Genomic DNA, 20,369 nt, shown 5'->3' on the forward strand with positions numbered 1-20,369 from the left:
TACAATTAAAGAAATTAAATTAGATTGAAGAAATGAAGATTTTACATAACATCTACCTTACCTAAAGAAAAAAAAAAATATATTTTTAATTTGGTGATTTTCCGTTCTAAATTATTACAAGATGTTTCTATTTATTTAAATATTCAATTGAAAGCAGAGCTTTCTCTAAGTTCAGATTATTCAAACTAAAAAGAAAGTATAATGTGAGACTTTTATAGCAGTCTAAATCAAGTCTTTGATTTGATTTGTTCTCCATTTTCCTGTTCTTGATTTGTTATTATGTAAAGGAAAATTCCATTATTTATCTCAAACAGAATAACAAATTAATAACATTTCTCATATTCTGCTTTCCATCCATATTTTTTTTCTAAGACTTGTAAAAAATGAACATGTTTTGTTAATATATCTATCAGTGAGGTAAAATGTGCAATTTTTTAAAACATGTAAAGTTTTCTTGTAATATAACACTAGAGATTTTTATGATTAAGAAAGTAAAGCAAACAAAATAAGCAAAAATTAAATTTTCTTCATTCACTGCAAATGCTGGTTATAATAATGTGTAATTTTTCGTAACACTTTCTGATTTACTTTCCCCTTTACCTCAGTTCTTGGGATTATGGGTACATTTCAATTTTTTTATACTATGCATAAAACTGCTGTAAGCATTAAAAATCTTTTAAAATCCATGGTTTCATCATCAGTTATATGATATAGTTTCAGATAATGCATTGCATGTAAAAATTGATAAGTTGTCACAATTGACCCTATTTCATGTCATACATTACCTTATTTTGTATTTTACAACTTTCAAAAAACTTTTTAAATAAGCTGATAAGTTTATGTAAAGCTTGCTGTTTTGGTCATATGTTTTACACAAATATGAGTATATATCCTCACTGTTTTATTCATGATTGTTGGCAGTGAAAATAACAAGTTTTTAGTCTTAATTCAGAATTTAATTTTACTTTTCTTCTTTTAACGTTTTTAACATACAGAGTTTTTAAAGATATAAAATCTTGTTTTGAGCTGCATGGAATTTAAAAAGATTATTTCTGTGTTTCACTTTTGCTTGTATCTGTGTATTTGTTAGCTTTTTTTATTTGTTTATAATGAAATAAATAACTTCATCAGTTATCATGAATATCTTGGGGTAAAGATATTTTATTATATGTAGAGAATGTTTTGGATGTAGTTGGTTTTTCTGTATAAACCAGCTTATTCAGATCTCTTCTGATGGAAAAAATAGATGTAAACGTAACATTGGTTGGTTGTTGTAATGAATCACAGACAATCACCTCAGTAACATTAAAAGAACTGATTTCAATCCTAGCAGTAACTATATTCAACTAAGCTTAATCAAATTAAAAATACAAATTAATTCAAATATAGGTTTTGCACTTTTGTCACATAAAATAGCGTACATTTTGTTACTACAGTATATATGTATGTGAAGTGCTATATCTTCTATTAAGTGAGGAGTGATATCTTAAGACATCTGAAATAATTTTTTCCTAACCTTACTGTTGTAGAATTGTATTATTTTTAATGGAATAATGTAAGTAGAATTGTATTATTTTTAATGGAATAATGTAAAAAGATCAACTTGCATGTATATATAACAGATAGCATCCAGCTATTAACCCTAATTATCCCATAGATTAAGAATCAATTCACATAATAACCTTGTGATAGACCTTGTGATAGTCTTCCCTCACCACCACAGAAAAAAAATTGTAAAATATTTTTATAATTAGTTTATTTTAATTTATTCAAAATAAAGTAAAAACAACCAACTTTATTTATTTGGAAGTAATATGCAAATAAAACAGCATTTAGATAATAAATAAAACAACATTTAGATATGCTAAACTTCAACTGATGATATCAATTTACCTATTCCATACTTTCAAAATAACATTTATTTCTTTGTAATTGTGGGCAACCAGATTATTGTTATTGAAATACATATAAGAATTTATTGAAACCAATTTTAACCAACTTTTCTGATATGAATTTTGGAAAATTTTTAATTATTTGTAGTGTATTAATTATTTAAATAAAAAGGAATAGTTTAATTGATAAAAAAATTCAAGTCAGGAAATATCATTAACAGCCGGTTAATTTTCTTTCTTGTTTGTTACAATAGGTAAATAACTTTTTTTACAATCTGTACCAATCTGTAAAATAATAAACATAGCAGTACAAATTAAATTTCTTTATTCATCGTAGACTGGAGTTTCTGATTTTTTACATATTAGTATTTAATTAATACAGCAAGTATGAGATTCATATTATAATGTGTTTTTAAAATAAATAAAAATTATTCCTTATAAAATCAGCTGACCCTGATTTTTCTCAAGGTAAATTCAAGGTTTTTTCAAAGGCAAATGATAATAAAGAACTGTGAATAATAGGAAACCGTGAAAGCAGCTCCCTTGATCCATTCTTCCCAAAGGGAATATCCATTCTTCCCAAAGGGATTAAGGGATCAAGATATATTTTCTGAATACATTAAGAAATACATTTTCTGAAGAGAAGGAATCAAGGATAAGGAAGATAGATGGGTAGAAAGAAAGGATGATCTCTCATTTGGGATCCTGCCCAGGATCGATTATATTTTTATTTTTTACTTCACGGTTATATTATTGTTATTTTGTTTGTTTTTATATGTGTGTTCTATAATTTTTTTTTGTGATGATAATTATAAAAATCATGAAGGGTTACAAAAATATCCAACTTGATGAGTAAATAAATTTCTGGTACTTGAATTCTGCTATTGTTTATATATATATGTATATATATATTCCATCCTACTAAAGGACATTTGTATGTGGGTCTGTGTGTGTGTTCGTCTCCCTTAGCCTAGTACTGGAATGTACTGATCACTAGCGGGAAATACCAATTTGTTAGTATATATGCCTTGTGGTGGTCAGATGTACACTTGTTATATTATATATATCAATATACCACATATATAAATAATATGTGAAATATATATTAATAATATATATTTTTTTTATTTATGAGTTTGTTTTTTCTTCATAAAATAATGAACTATAACCAAAATAAAAAAATATTTTTATACAAGAGGTAATATCAATTTTTGACATCTAATAATCCTATTCCGAGATGCTGACCGCTAGGGCAATCTGCCCAGAGGGCCTACTTTTAGAGAGCTACTGTCTCTGCAGCTAATGCACATATAAAACAACATGTTGTGAGTAATTCATAATCACTCACTAAAAAAGTAGTAAAGATAAATTGATAAAAATTTGTATATAAGTATGGTATAAGTTCTTATGGTGTAAGTTCACTTTCAGAAAGGAGTTTTTGAAATTCCGAGTTAAAGGGATAAAGTGGAAAAATAATGAAAGTTTACTATTGCTTGAATTTCTTGGTATCAAATGAAGATATCAGCCTTTTGGTGTGTGGAAAGTTAGTTTAAATATTTAAAAACACATTTTTTGAAATTCTAAGTTTAAAGGGTTAAAATGCATTTTTTATTTTTTTTTTCTAAAAATCAATTTCTACATTTTTTGCAATCGACCTTGAAAGGGGCGAAGAAAGATAAAAAAAATCTTGAATAATGATTGCAAATTTTCCTCATTTCCGATTATAGTAAATGAGATATTCAGTAGATTTGGGGGCTTGCAAATTCTCTTCAGATAAATAACCATCTTCAATTAAATAACCAGATAAAAACCATCTTCAATTTTTTGAATTTAAATTTTTGAAGGGGTGCAATGGTTTATGATGCAGTGGCTCAACCAGAACAGCTACTGCCATTCTTATTGTGTGTGTAATGTGACTGGCTCCACCTGCCTGCAGTTACTTGATTAAAAAACAGAAAATAAAAAAGTTGACTGTGATGGGATATGCAAGTAACTATATAGCATGGGTGAAGTCGCAACAGGGATGGTGATATATATATATATTAACAATCTGAAAAAAATGTATTTAAATGTATTTAAATTCTATTAAACAGACCACCGCCATCTAATACAAAATATTGAGAGATATGGCTTATCTTATTTTAGTTTTTCATGATTAATTAAAATGATCTGTACTAGCTGGTATTAGAATTTAAATATAATTTAACAGTAGAGGAATAATATGAATTAAAAAAAAAAATTCAGTAAAATAATAAATATATTAAACAATAAAAAAGAAAGAATATATATAAAACAATTTGAAAAAAAAAAATATATATATATTTGAAAATTTGAAACTTTTATTCTTTGTTTCTGTATCCTTTGAAAGGATCTGAAGCTACAACAATTATTTCACAACTACTTCTCGCTTCAAAATTCATCTTTTATAATGACACTAATATTATATATAAATATTATTTATTTTTTTATTCATACAGTAATAACAGATTGACACCTAATTATAGGTGTTATTTTATAGATCAAAAATGAATTTTGTAGTGTATGAAAAATGTTAAGCCAAATAGGAATTCAAACCTCAAACTTTATGAATGAGAGGAAACTGTGCATTAAGATTATGACATAGAATTCTTCATTTGCTATATTATTTTTGTAATTTCTGGACCTTCATATTTAGAAGTTAAAAAAAAGTGACAAACTGATATGGTATAATTACATAGCTTTAGATTCTTTGTGTGTTTACTCTTGTCTGCATATGTGTTTAATTATTTGAAGTAATTTAAATTTGTAACTTATATTACAATTTAATGATTTTAATATATTTCAGTTAATGTTAAGACTTAACTCTCTTGTTTATAAAGGTGTATTTATAGGCTTCATTCATATCCATAGTTTAATTACCGTTTGCTTGGTTTTAACTGAAGTTAGTTGTACAATTAATTAACCCATATTCTTGATGAGAGTATGTTGTTAAATTAATTGGTGTAGTTAGTTATCTTTGTATGAATTCTCTGTTATACATATACATAATACATATGCATAATAGTACACATCATATAGTCTCTTATCAAGGGTATCATATTAATTAACAATTACAGTGTGCAAGATATTTATTTCTTTTAAGCTTTATTATTGTTTTTTTTTTGTAGTAATCAAAGAGAACAGTATAAATAAAAATGGATTTTTACAGAAAACCTGAACTATGTAACTATAACTAACCTGTTTCATATAACATGAAGAAAAATATAAAATTTGTAAAATTAAAAATTAAAAATTGTTAAATTAGTAGCCAAAGGCTATTTTATAATTAATTTTACATGTTTTTCTTTATGTTCTTTTATATTAAACATCATTATGTTATTATTATATGAAACAGTAATAGTTAAGTTTTCTGTAAAAATGCATTTTTATTTAATTATTTTTAATGTTCTCCTTAATTATGAAAAAAAAAACCTTTATTGTTGTTTTACTACGAGTTTCTGTATGTTAGATTCTATTGTGTACCAGTTTTAAAACTAATACTATGTTAATGCATTTCTTTTTTTTTTACTTATGTATCATCAAAATCGGCTTGTCATCAAATTTTTTATTTTTAGCAAGTTGATTACTGAATATGATTATAGTAATTGTTATCTATTTGTCCACATGATGTTCAAGAAATCGTATATTATATTGTATGAAAAATTGAAATAATTGTAAAATTTCTTTAAGAGTTTTGGTTTTGCTGGCTGTGTAATTCTCAAATTATAATAATAATCAAGTGCAATTAATGTCTTCTTTTTTTGAACATAACTTTTGCATTATCATAAATTTTTCATATTAAAATGTTTTTATTGAAAAAAATGAAAAACGTTAGTTATGGTGACTGTGTTTTAGGATAGTTCTAGATATTAGAGAATTAGTTCTAACTGTTTAATATTATGATTAAATTATCACATAAATTTGGTTGTGTAATAAAATATAGTATAGAAATTCTGCATTTTATTAAAAATAACAGGCTTTACTGGGATTTGAACCATTGAGACTTAAATGAAATAAATCTGGAGATTTATTTCATAACCACAGAGGTTGAAAAACTTAATATTCACATTTGTGCACTGCAGCAAAAAAATGTTATGCTGAATTTTTCTTAATTTTTACAAAATTTCTTTGTTTATCTGTTCCCTTTAACTATTTAGAGCAAATAAACTTGCGTTATAAAAAACAGATCGTAATAAAAAACAAATTCTAATCTTTTTTTTGAATACTTTTACATTTAATCAGCTAATTTATTACTTTAAAATTCATTATGTCGATAATGGTATGCGCTTTTGTTATTATTATCATGCTAGCACATTTAAATACAGTATGAATAATTTAGTTTGGGCAATGAATGACATAACATTCATAAATTAAGGAACTTTTTTATTTTTGCATGTAAATTTCAATCTTCAGTGTATATTACAGTTTGATCATACTAGGACAACATTTATCTAATGTGCGTGAAATCTTTAAAAATTATATAGAAAATTATTTATCTATCATTATTGAGTAAACCTTGTTTATTTTAAAATGTTTTGGTTATGATAACATGCATATCTTAGTTACCATACTTACCATACCATACCTTGATAACAAGGTTTTTACCTTGTTTAACAAAACAATTAACCTTTCAACAAGAAAACTAAATGGCAATTAAGGACCGAGTCCCGGCCCTATAGGGTGAACGACTCCCGCGGAGAACGACATAGTCGGATCTCGTGGGGTCCCGGAGGGTTAGAGGCCATGGTACCCGTCCAGGTTGTGCAGTGCTTTAGAAAAGCAGGACCAACCTGCGTGGTTAGGGGGGGAAAATTGATTCTTCGATTAATTTCTTTGATTGATTCGATTGATTTTTCACCCACCGCCCACATTGAGAATTTTTCTAGTGTCCCAAAAATTTTTAAACTAAACATCTGTTAAAAATAATAATTGCAGTTGTTGATTTTAAGATGCGCTCTTAAAAACAGCAGTTGCAATTATCATTTTTAAACTACCATATCCTATTTCTGAGTTGAAACTTGCATACATTTTAAATGAGAGTAATTAAAACGCATATTTAATATTAAAATTACTTTAAAAAAAATTACAATTGTATCTATATAGTTATGTAACAACAATAGTGATACCATATTCAATATAACAATATAATAGTTAAAACAAAGCTTTCAATAGAAAAATTACACTTACATTAATGCGAAGGATGAATCAGATGTGCTTTAACGAATCAATGTCAGGCTCGAATTTACTTAAAAACATCCATAAGTTGCCGCGTTCAGTAACATGCAGCCAATTTCTCTTTTTTGTTAGAAACGTTGCTACAGCACTAAATCCACGACGATGGGAATGCTACCAGAAATCATTGAACAGTCGACCATAATCTAGGGTACAGTTGCGGGAGGATTGGCTTTTACAGCCAAAATTCTTGGTAGCCATTCTTGAATTTTATTTTTATTTCTTCGTTGTCAGTTCCATAAGTTGTTTTTTCTAACTGGATGATCCTGCTGTGTTTACATTTGAAAAAGCATCCAGCACACAGTCTGGTATGTCCATATTTAAAATGTCCTGGAGTCGTTTTTTGACGTGGACGTTCTTCAAGTGTTGGCAGTAAACAAGCAAGTCGTCGTTGAAGGATAATAATCCATACTTATTTGTATCAGTACGTTGCTTAGATCGGGGGATATGCAGCATTAAATACAAAAATGTCCTTTTCTCTTTAAAGTGCAATATTTCGGTTCAGAAAAATCGTAGAGACATACAAAAAATAGAAATTAAAGATAAAGTCTTCAGCTTTTAAACGATTTAAATGCAGTTTACTGAAAAAAATTCGTTTTCCCCAAGCGCTCGATCATACATGAAGAGACGCTTTCAGATTTTTTTTTAATTTGATGATTTTTAAAATCTGAAGTTTACTGTCAAAAACTAGTGTATTCAAGCTTTAATTTTTTTTTGTTTCTAAGCCTCTTTGTTGTAAACTTAAAGTAGTTTGAATACAATCATTTTTTATCATAAAATATAGGCGTTCCTTTCATTTCTTTGTACTAGTGTAGTAGGTATTAATTTTAATTTGAAATATCAGGAAAACATAGTTCCTGCCTATGTTTTTTTTTAATTAGCCATCGCCTTCCAAGACTACCTGAACGCTTCCAATGCCCCCCCCCCCTGAAGACCACCAGTGTCCACAAGGGGACCTCCTCCTTATTGCTCACTTTGAGAACGAATGATTTAAACACTTTTTTCTTTTTTTTTATTATTTATGTTATAGAATGTTGGGATTTCACTACCGGGAAGTGAAGGTGAAAAGTGTTTTTTTTTAATTTAAATAGTTGAAAATTTAATAATTAACAATAAACCATAAATGGATAGGGTTTAGGACCGTATAAAACTATCTGAACTTAAATTGGTTCGTGACGTGTACTTTAAGTTTTTAGTTATAGTTCGAATTTTTGTTTTATGATTTAACCTCTACTCAAAAAATATTTATTTACCTTATAACTACGAGATCTAGCCAAAAAGTTCCTGTAAATAATGCGCCAATCCGGCTTGTACACTGGTGTTCGAAACTAACTTTGCTGTTGGATACATCATTCATATCGTGCTTTTTCTATTAAGCTATCACATCCATTTGTTTATGCGTGTTTACATCTGTTGGGCGATGTATGAAGCTAATATAAGTTCATTTAGTGGTCATCTCAAGAGCCATATATGTTATGAATATTTTAAACGATTTAATGAAGGTCCTCAATTAACAGTCTATGACCTTCATTAAGAACAGCTCTTAGCGTCGTATGACATCACTCGCGTGCTTGAATTCTAAAATCGTGTGTTTCGATCGTCACTTGACAATAATTTGGGAATAGCAGAAGCAGTGCAAAATAGTTCTTTCAAAGAACGACGGTTTGATGTAAGTAAAGGCAGTTCGGAGATGGATCCAAGCGCAGTTCCGAAATTGTTCTTCTAAGATTGTTCAGGAGGAAAACGACGTTGGGAACGATGCATCACTCCTTGAGAAGAGTATAGCTTACAAGATTATCAATACCGGTATGTCCAAAAAATCAATAAAAAAACGCCAAGAACTTTTTGAGGATACTTCGTATTTATAAAAAGGTCTTAAAGTATTAACTGCTGTAAATGATTTAATTATTATTTTAATATTTTATTTTTGTAATTTAATGATTATTGTTAATCTTGTACTTAATTGGAAAATATTACTTTTATAAAAAGATTAAGCGAAAATTTTCGTTAAAAATATATACTCAATTTTTCTGATGGGGGTGAATATTAAATTAAATATTTTGGAAATTGGTCACGATAAAAAAACCTTCAACTATTGTAAAAAAGATTTTTTGCTGACGTCCCAGTAAAGATTCTGAAATCTTATTTCGGTCAAAACACTCCCAGCCCTTTTTATAACTTTTGCAAAAATGTAATACATTCTCTCCTTCCGAAGGTTGTAGTACCTGTCTACCAAGTTTGAAAAAAATCTGTCTGCGAGGTCCAGAATTATAAGATCAAATACAGGCCAACATATTGTACGTACGGCACAAATATCCGTCCGACAAAAACAGATTTTTTGGATTTGGGAACACGTGAATAAAAAATCTTTTCGCTGATTATTTACAATTTATTTAAATCTTTTTTTTGTTAAACATTTTTTTTGATGCCTCTATAAGGCACAAAACTTAAAAAGACCAATTTTTAAAATCGATATATATATATATATATATATACAGACTGGGCAGGAAGTCCCTTTACGTTAGTTTTGAAATTATTAGGACGTGCAGCTTACCACCTTCTATGGATCTAAAACGTCCGTGTGGGTGCCACCAAGTTCAAAACACGTTTGTATGTGCCTCCATGACAGGTTGTTCATCCGTAACAGTATATCAGGGATGATCATTTCAAATGCTGATCGGACAGCGTGTTGGAGCTGCTCGTTATTGACGTAGCGTTTTCGGTTCTCTTCTTTTACAAAACCCCATGGTGCATTGTAAGATGTCATGAGGTCAGGGCTTCTTGCTGGCCAAGGCAATGGAGCCGGTAACTCTTCTGACCCTCGTCCGATCCAGCGATTGGGAAAAATTCCATCGAGGCGTCTGAAGACATTCAAAGCAAAATGCGCTGGAACCGTCTTGCTGAAACGTAATGATGTTAGCGAGATCTCTTTTACCGTTAATTCTGGAAGCAACCACTCGTCGATCGTTCTCAGATAACTGAGCTGATTAACTATGCCATCGAAACCAAGCAGATGTTCAGCTGTCATTCCAGCCCAAAAAATAACACGAGGCGCTCGATTTTCTCAAAAAAGCGAAAATTGTCTTTCGCCCTCCAAAAACAAAAATTTCTGTTAAAGAGAGCTTCGATAAATCGCACACTCGTCTGAGAACATGACTTTCTTTTTTTATCGTTTGGAAAGCGTTCAAGCAAAAACTGACATGCATAAACACGTCAATCAAGGTCACTGTCATTCAACTCATTAACTGTGGCTGAACGAAAATATTTAACTTTCAAATCCTTCCGCATATGGTCTCGCATTGTCGATCTTGGAACGCCTAACTCTGCGGAACGTTTGCGCGTTGATTTCATCGGTAATCGTTGAATAGATACTTCCATAGCAAAACACGCCTCAGCTCGAGTGCTCGGCCTCCCACTGCGTGTAGAACAACTCCGTTGCAAAAGGCTCTCCCATGTCAGTAACGTTTGCCGTGATTGTGGCGATTTCCCAAAATGCAAAAAGAAGTCGTTCATAATGTTTTCCGACGTTTTGTCAGTGCGTGGATCCACACAAAAGCTAACAAACGCTCTTCGACGGTGAACGCACTCATTCGCCATCGTTCCACACTCGACTGCGACTAAGTTCATTCAACTACGAATGAACTTAGACGTCCGCCACGGACATCCTCCCCACCTTTACCAGCAGCAGTGAATGAGGATCAGCTAATGAAATATCGGTATAACACTTTGTTAATAAATTTAGTAAATAATTTTAGAAATCGGTTTCTACTAACTGAAATCGATTTCCAAAACCGTTCTCTATTTGTATTTCACAAATAATACATTTTTTTAATATTTAAAAATCCAATGGTATAATTTCAATAAAGGTGTATAAGAGCGAAACCGGGAAAGATTTGTACCCTTTGCCGGTTTTTTTTCGTTAATGTAGTATTGGTCTTAATATTGCTCGTCATTTTTATGTGAAACAGTAAAATCATTTCTCAGGATGATGCATTTAATGTAGATCATAATGAGTTTTTTTTTCCATCCTTTCTTCCCCCATAGGAAGGATTCCCCAGCCTTTCCCCCGGTTTTATCTTGGTAATTATTATTTTTCATATTAAACTTGAATAAACTTAAAATTTACTTTCTTTTATTTAATAAGTTTTTCTGTTTTATACACTTAGAAAACGGCGTAGGTATTTCTCAAATATAAAATTTTCCTTCAGTAAAACTTTTTATGAATATTTTTGTATCATTTTACTGCCGTTATTATTTCTATGTTATGCAATCCGTCTGATACTTTCTTGTGTCTTCTGGTCTCACTCATGTTTGTGATTAAAAGAATATTCGTATTATTATTATTATAGTACTTTGCGTTACGTAAAACTCTGAAAGCTCGGGATCTCTTTGCTCTATCTTATATTCCCCCTCCTGTCCTTCTGTTGCTATGATACTACGGTATTCTGTTACTATGGAATAAAATGTTTCTTTCCATATAGCTAACTTTTCTTATCCATCATCCTCTGTTGAAGAGATGTGGTTAGTTAATACTGTTCTAGTTGCTTGGCTTGGCTCTGTCATGGTTAAAATAATTTTGACACTCTGTTGTTTTTTCATTTATTACGGTTTATCTAGCAGTTGGTCATTATTTCGTTTTATTTCCATTATTTCCTATAATTATTTCCTAAACAAATTTCATGCACATCCCTTTCAACGTATTTCACTTATTTCCAAATTTATCTAGAATTTTAACGAAGTCTAATCTCCGTAAAAATATTGTTTTCCTTAATATCTTCCCATCCATTTAACTAATTTTTTTTTGAAATTTTTTGATAGAGATGATACCCTACATTCAGCAGCTATCACGCTAGATTAAATCTTTTGAAGTATTAAGCCAGACGGAGACCAACACACATACATACGTTCATGTAAGAGAGTTGTACCTGTAGTTGAAATTTTTAGCGCATAAAGTAAAAGTATAATAAAAAAAAGTATGCATATTATATCAACCAGTTTTTATTTGGTTTTTTTTTTGAAGCTTATAAACATTACATTATGTTCAAAAAACAATGTCATTCATATGGCCTCCATAAACATTTTATATAGCTGTCAACAATATTTTGCGTGACCCTTTCGCACAAATCAGCTTGAATTCCACTAATAACGCGTCGATTATTTGCTTTCAAGTTATCAGTCGTTAATGGTTTGTTATAGACTTGTGACTTAATATAACCCCAAAGAAAAAAGTCGTAAGAAAGTCAAATTACACGATCTTGTTGGCCATTTCGTGAAATTATCGAATCACCAGATTTTTGACGCAATTACTGAATTTTTTTTCAGCTGCTGGCTGTGTGGCATATGGCACCGTCCTGTTGAAACCACATCTCATTCAAATCAAAATTTTCCAAATTTACAAATTAAAAAAAATCACGAATCCAAACCTAATAGCGTTCAGCATTTACTGAAACACCATTTTCTTGCCACCAGCTGATAATCCATACCAAACAGTGATTTTTTTCGGATGTAATGATCGCTGTTGAATAATTTATGGATTGGAATCATCCCATGTACGGCAATTTTGCTTATTTACGAAGCCATCAAGCCAAAATTGAGCCTCATATGAAAAGACGATTTTTTTTAATGAAATTTGGATCCACGTCAAGCAATTGGACTGAGTGCAATCAGAAAACCAAATAATGGTCCTGAGGCTTTAATTCTTGAGTTGGTTGAACTTTATATGGTTGCAAACCAAGATCTTGACGTAAAATTCGTCATATTGTTATTGAAGAAAGGTCCAATTCTTGTGAAAGGATTTCGATTTTCAAGAACACTTGTACTTACAGCAGCAATATTCCTTTTGCGAATTGCATTTCTTTTGCGAATTGGTGTTTTAACATCAAGCAGAGAAAATTTCCTTCGAAGTTTTTAACCAAACGATGAATTGTGCTTTTGTTTGGCCGATTATGCACACCATATTTAATGTGATGTGTACGATATGCAACTGTAACAGATTTCATATTTCGATGATAAATTTTTACGATTTTATGAACGTGTAGCGTTCCAAATGATTTGTCATAAATTATCGAAAACAAATGACGCTTGAAAAGTATTAAAAAAAAAAAATATTATAATATCATATTTTCAATATGAAACGTACAGTGCTGCTCGTTGTCTCGTAATTACAGATTCTAATTTTCGATTGTTACCTCATCCATCGGCTAACCTAAATTATTTCTACTGTATATAAATTTATATAAAATATTTTATCTTAGATTTTAATATTTTTGAACTCAGGCGACTTTGAGATGTATTGAGGCGATGTATTTTGAGATGTATTTGAGGCGACTTTCAGATGTAGATGTATTTTGAGATGTATAAAAGTACACGTATTATTATATAACAGGTAGCAGTAATTCTCTTTTTTTTTAATTTAATAGTCGAGTAAAATAATGCATTAATGAAGTTACTTTATTCGATTACATTCATCATATAACATTATACGATTATATTAAGCCGTAAAACTAAATAAACATTTTATTCGTATAATACATTTTTCAATACTTTGAAGTCAAGTTATGTTATTTTAATCAATTTACAGTAATGTAAAGTGGAAAATTTAATTATTTTATACATAATAGAGTAGTAGTTAAATTAAAAAAAATTATTAATTAAGTTAGACAGCTTTGAGTTTTCTTTGATATAACCGTAGCCTGCCGGTATCTTTATAAGCTTACACCACGTAAGAGGATATACATTTAACTTTGATAATAAGTACGAACAGAAAAGTTTACTGAAGTTAATAACTTTGACCATTTATATGATTTCTCAAACTTAGTAACTTATTTATACTAATATTATATTAAATCTTTATATTTTGCTAATTCTCTCTAGGTAGGAATTATGAAACTCTATTTTTCATATGTTTTATTTAAAATATAAATATATCTCATATGTTTTCTTTTCTGTTAATTTCGTCATACCTCATTAGTAGAGTTTCAAGCGGTTTTAATTTTACGTTTTAAGTATAGTCTTTGTACGTTATCGAAAAATGTTCAGACATTCATGAGTTATAGGCGGGAATTGCCATCCTACAGTCCCTTAGAACCTTTTTTTCTCTTGAGAATCTGGGGTATCTTTACCCATGATGAGGAACAACACATTTTTGCCAACGATTTTTCCAAGGGCATTTAATTATAGGCTGCATCAAATTGATTTTTTTCGAAATAAATATTAAAGTTACCTTAGGTGTTTACAAATGCACATTTATAGCAAATTCATGTAAGACTGTCACGTATCTTATCTTTTTCCTCATTCGATAAAAATGGGGATTAAATAGGTAATAGTAGTGTAATATACATGACATTAGTTATTTTTTTCCACATAAAAAGATATTGTAATGTTATTAAAAAGGATTTGGAGGTCCATTTTTACCTGATAAGAGATTCAGCTCGAGGCTGGGTTTTTTATACAACCACCATGTAGGAAATGGGTTCCAGGACAGGTTTGTTGCCAGAATTGTTTTATCAAGTTACACAATTACCACGCTGTATCTCAAAAAGGTTAGAATATTTTTGACTCGGATCCAATGAGCATCTTGCAAAAAACTGCCGGGAAGGAAAGATACAGGAATATGAGTGGATAGCGATAAAAGACAACCCTACTCAAATAATCACGTCTGGTTATTCACTGCTAGGACCGTTCAAAATCCCTCGGATCCTATTTGGGGGGAAAAAAATTGTTCAACATTTTTGCGTAGACCAGTATACACTACAACATATTGGTTTTCCTTCAGAAACTAAATTCACCTAAGAACAGGTTCAAGCTTTCTTAAGAAAAACCCTTCGATCATTCCAATTTTTTTTAGTGTGGGTGAGTATTCAATTGAACTATACCAAATAGTAACAATAAAGGAATGCATTGATTTTTCTTTTTAGTTTACACTATCTGTCTTTGATATTAGCAGATGTAGTCAGATTTGCTTTCTCTGAGAATAACAGTGTTAATTATTCAGCCATTGGGAAACAAAATGAATATGTCGTTTGTGGGGCTGAATGTCATTTGAATTTAGGTGGGCTTGGCAGGCTGATATTTAACAGTATAATTGGCTCATTGTAACAAAAACTCTACATTTGTCGTAGTAAGCCTGGCAGTTCTTGGAAATGGGTATGCCATTTTTGGAAATAAGACACGCTTCTCCTGTCAAGTCATCTACAGTCATTGTATGCTTCTGTTACGTAAAGCAGCGATAGCTATGAGTCGTTTGAAATTTCCTGTCTGGATCAGACAGAAAGAATTAAATGGGCAGTGTTACTGCCCAGTCCCCACTATTCGTCTAATAAGCATTTCATTGTTATAAGCGTGTACTTAAAAAAAACTTCTTCCATATGAAATAATGAAACTAATAATACAAGTACATCCTAATAATGTCATAACGATTGTAAAATTGATTTTCCTAAAGTGTTACAACGAATTTAAAATTCCTTACATTTTTAATGGATTTGTTTAAAAAATTAGTAAAACAGCTCCTTATAACATTATGGCATTTTACGTTGCCCATTAACAAGCCAGTGCAACATTGAAAAATCGTTGTTAATTGAATGCCAACGAACAAATATAAGACTAACCATTCACATTAAATGTAATAAGATGTAAAATTAATTATTTCTTGGATAGCTAAAAATATTTCCGGGTGTTTGGGGATATTAATCCAAGATAATTTGGACCCATAGAAAATCTTCTGGATCTTTTGTAACCCCCGTTTATCAAATTATCTCAGAAGTTTGTATTATTTCATTATAATTAAAATAAAATTGTTAACCAAACGAGGTCGACTACTCGAATTTTTAACTTGAACCGGTTTTTTTTAAATACAGAATATCTGTGCATGATAATTTTTGTTTTTAGTATCGTAAAAAATGCTTAATTATCTCACTGTTTCAATCTGATGCCTCACCTTTATTAAAGAGTTTTTTAAAAAGTTTTATCCTTAGTATTATGCAAAGAGGAAGAGAGTTTTCGTTTGTTGGCGATAAAAAAAAACTACTCGATCAATTGCAACCAAATTTTTACCCATGTTTCTTTGCATAACTGAGAAGGTTTTTAGATATATTTCATCTCCCAAAATCTGTAAGAACCAATCGATCGATTGCTTTCAAATTTTCAGGATACATTCGTATTATTATATCATGGAAGATTTTAGGCCACAAACCGAGGCCCCGGTTTAGCTCCCTTGAAGGTTAAAATATTAAAAATATTTTTTATTTCTCCATCCCAAGGAGGGTGAAGTTGTAAAGATATTCATTAAGGAATCTAAAAATTAATACTTTTACTTCATTACTTTATTTATACCTCCATAGCAGAGAAATAAGTTATGAATTTTTCGTTGTCAAAGGTGCATGTACGTTTTGTTACCATAGCTACTAATATTCTGTCTTTTATAATCTAGTTTCTTTTTCAGGTTTCTATAAAGTCTGAATACTTTTAATTGTTATTTATCAGTGTTGTTATCACAATCATGAGGATAATGAACAGTGCGGGGGTCCTGGTGGCAGAACCCTCTGGTAGACAGGAATGGCGACCAAAGCGAGCTCTGCGGTTGTCCAACGCTCCCACTGCAACACGGGAATGGCGAGTGAAGCGAGCTCTGCAGCCCTGGGGTAGGTCCCGTGGCTTCGGGAAGTCCCAAGGAGCCCAGTTGGCTCCGGGGTTTGCCTGTGCCCTGAGGGTCCAGGTTCTGGCTAGACGGACCGGCTAGTATATATGTGTAATTCTTTAACAACGGTCTGATTGGTTGATTTGATTTTATATTAGAGAATATTTCCGCTGGTGCCTCTTTAGTCAATCTATCAACAAGATAGATTCTATCTTCTGTTTTGTTTATGAAATCTTAGTATTTAATTTTTAAAGTATAATTTTATGTGTGGCTTAATATTCTAATTAATACGTTCAAGGAAATTAATTGGAAAGTTTTGGGTAAAAACGCGCTATGGAAAGTTTTAGCGGTTTTTTTAGCGCTATTCGTATTTTAAATATGAAGAGAATTTTAGTGATTTGAAAAAAAAACACTTTAAAACATTATTTTTCAGTAGGTGTTTAAATTAAAAAAATTTTTTTTGAAGTCGGCGCAAAAAATAAACGGGTTTTTGATTTCTCGTAGTAGTTTCCAATCTAAAACAGTATTATTTTTTGCTTTTTAGTATTTAAAAATTTATGCTAAAAATTATTTATTTTCAATGAAAATTTCGAGAATACGAGTATTGTAAAATGTATAAATTGATGTTTCTTAAGGAATTCCGGGTTACATTATCGTTAGGCTCCTGTAATCCAACGAAATTACATTTTCTGGATTTTTTCTTTAGAAAAGTCGGTTCATCAGTTACGCAAATGTCTGTATTTATCCATAAAGTTATTCAATTCGCATATCTTTTTAGAAACTGCATAAAATCCTTTTATAGGGCTAAGAACCTTTTTTTGTAGTTAAATATAATCTCATTGAAAGTTGAACTATACATGATTCACGAAGCATGTAACAAAATTTCAGGACGTGTTCTGCTGGTAAAAATAAAAAGAAATTTCATATAAACATAGCCTCGGAAACGCTTCCTTAGCGTTCCAATCCATTGGTAAGTAAGCACCGAAATACCGAAGCAAAGGTTCTGTGGCCTGAAATCCTATTTGGATTCTATTGGGAACTCTTTGATGATATTCTTGCTGTGCAGTTCGTGCGATTCCATTGCGGAACCCAATAACAAAAATGATGTCTGCGTACTATTCAATGGAAAATTTATAGTTCGTTGTTAGATAAAGATGTATACGCTGTTATTCCATTGACTTATTTAAATGTTTATTGCTGTTCAAATATAATACAAAAAACTTCATTGTTGGAATCGGCTGTTAGCATTACCAACTTATGAAAAAACTATTTCAAACAAATTTAGATAGAATTAATATTTAATTAGTTTTAAAAATGTCTTATAAATCGATTTATTTGATTTTTAATTTTGATTCTGTTGTTTTGAAATATTGAACATTTTTTCCGTTTAATACCCAGTTAAATCTGTCCCATTCTGATATGTTTTATTTTTAATAAACTGCCGAAGTTCGGCATCAACATCTTCTTCGGGTTATATTTGAGAACTTGATGAACGATCACCCTACATCCTTATTACATCCTACATCCTATTTTTTTCTTTAAAGATAATTTTCTTCCTTTAAAGCCTAATTTTAGAAAATTAAACAATTTTAAACAGTTTTCAGCATGGCACATCTTTTAATCGATTAAAGATAAACGGCATTCAGTCAGGCTAATTTTTCTCTTACCTAAGTTTACCTAAAAAAAATTAAAGAAATTCATTTAACATTTAAAATTAATTTTTTCATTAACTTCAATGCCTCTTTTTAACCCCAGTCTAAACTTAACAAAGGTTAAATCTTTATAAATTAATTGTAAAATTGTTTTTTATTACTGTGAAAACAAATTGAAAACATTATTTTAAAAGGTTTTAATCGGTGAAGTAATGAGCGAACAACTTTAAATTTGATACGGTTAAAGATGTGTCATATTTCAACGTATATTAACTTACTATTGTTTTTTTTAAATTTGTTTTATTGAGTTACGTCACTTGGAAATCTCATAAAAAATTGTAAAAATCGTCTTCCGTGTTTTTCTAAAAATATAACTACTCTTTTTTTTATGAGCTTGTAATAGTGTGCGAAAAACAATTTTAATTAATTAAATTTCTTTTTTAATTAATTAAAACAGCTCAACACCAGGTGTTTTCTTTCGTTAACTATCATTGTATATTTACAATGACAGTATACAATATATTACAATACAGTATATTTACAAGTATACAGTATATTTACAATGAGTAGTACACTTTATTGCTAGTAAATAACTACATTCATACTTTCTCTGAGAGTAATAGTGTTCATTATACAGCAATTTTCTATGGTGAACAGAGTAAAATTTGCTTGGACTAAATATCACCTGAATTTCAATGGGATGAAATGTTTATACGCAGCATTACATTCGGATTAGTTGAAAGGCAACGAAAAACCACTCGCTCATTTTCAGAGTCATTCTAGCATGAGTCGCTTGTTATTCTTGAGAATAGCGTCGTTTTTTTAGTGTCTTGTCGTACAGTTCAGGTCTCCGATAATTTTTATAGTTATGATAACTACAATACCGGTCCGCCACGGAAATCGGCGGAGTGGTTGCGTCTCGGCCTTTCATCCGGAGGTTTTAGATTCGAATCCCGGTCGACCATGGATTTTTCATACGCTAAACTATTCTATTTCCATATCCCACGCACACATTTCAAGCTTATGTGGTGAAATCATCAAGTAAAAAAAAAATCACAAACCAGATTTTTAAAATGTTTATCATCATTAACGTTACCGATTTTCTGGGACGGAAGGTTTAGAAAACATTCCTTGGAAATTTTAGAAAAACTATACGATTACTAGGATTATAATTTAACCTAATTAGGCTCTTCAAAAATTTTTGTCGTAGCTCTTCAGGATTTCCGAGGGTAAGCCCATTTTAAATTAAAAAAAGAAAAATCAAATTTTTAATCATTTTATGATTAAACATTTTTTTCGTTATTTTACTTTTTTATACGGAAAAAAATCCCAATTTCGTCGGACCATTCGTTACAGTTTTCATATGTAATCAGTTTTCTAAATTTCTTTTGTGGAGAATCTCAGGAAACTAAACAAGGAATTGGGAAAATGTCAGGGGTTTTCAGACAGGGAAGAAGCTGTCCGGAACAAATCATAAATTTAAAATGGATAATTGAGCACCGAAAAAAAGAAATAAAAATTTAATAATATCATTCATAGATTTCAAAAAATCGTATGACTGTATCCATACAGAATCTTTACTAAACTCCCTTAAAGAATACGGACGCCATACAAAATTAATATTTGATTAAAGCAATAAAAACACAAATTCCAAAATATAATTTAGAGGAGAACTCTCCAAACCGTTCAAGATAAAAATAGAGCTAAGACAGGGAGATTGGCTTTTCTCATTTCTCTTCTACTGCGTATTCGAAAAAAAAATCATGGGGGAATGGAAAAAGCAGAACAAAGAACTCAAAATTGGGAAAAAATGAAATTGAATTATCTAGTATTCGCGGATGATCTCATGTTGCTGTCAGAAAGTCGGGAAGAAACAAAAAAAACATATAGAAACCCTCTAAAACATAGCAGGGAAAGTCTGATTGAAAATATCCTATGAAA

At 30.3% G+C, this 20,369-nt stretch overlaps 1 protein-coding gene across 5 annotated transcripts in view; it reads left to right on the top strand.

Annotated features, from left to right (window-relative positions):
* Positions 1-20,369, top strand: part of Rab26 (RAS oncogene family member Rab26) — a 483,609-nt gene that overhangs the window by 155,427 nt on the left and 307,813 nt on the right. The window lies entirely within an intron of this gene.

The sequence above is a fragment of the Lycorma delicatula genome, chromosome 4 (genome assembly GCF_047948215.1).
Source record: "Lycorma delicatula isolate Av1 chromosome 4, ASM4794821v1, whole genome shotgun sequence".
NCBI classification, from domain to species: domain Eukaryota; kingdom Metazoa; phylum Arthropoda; class Insecta; order Hemiptera; family Fulgoridae; genus Lycorma; species Lycorma delicatula.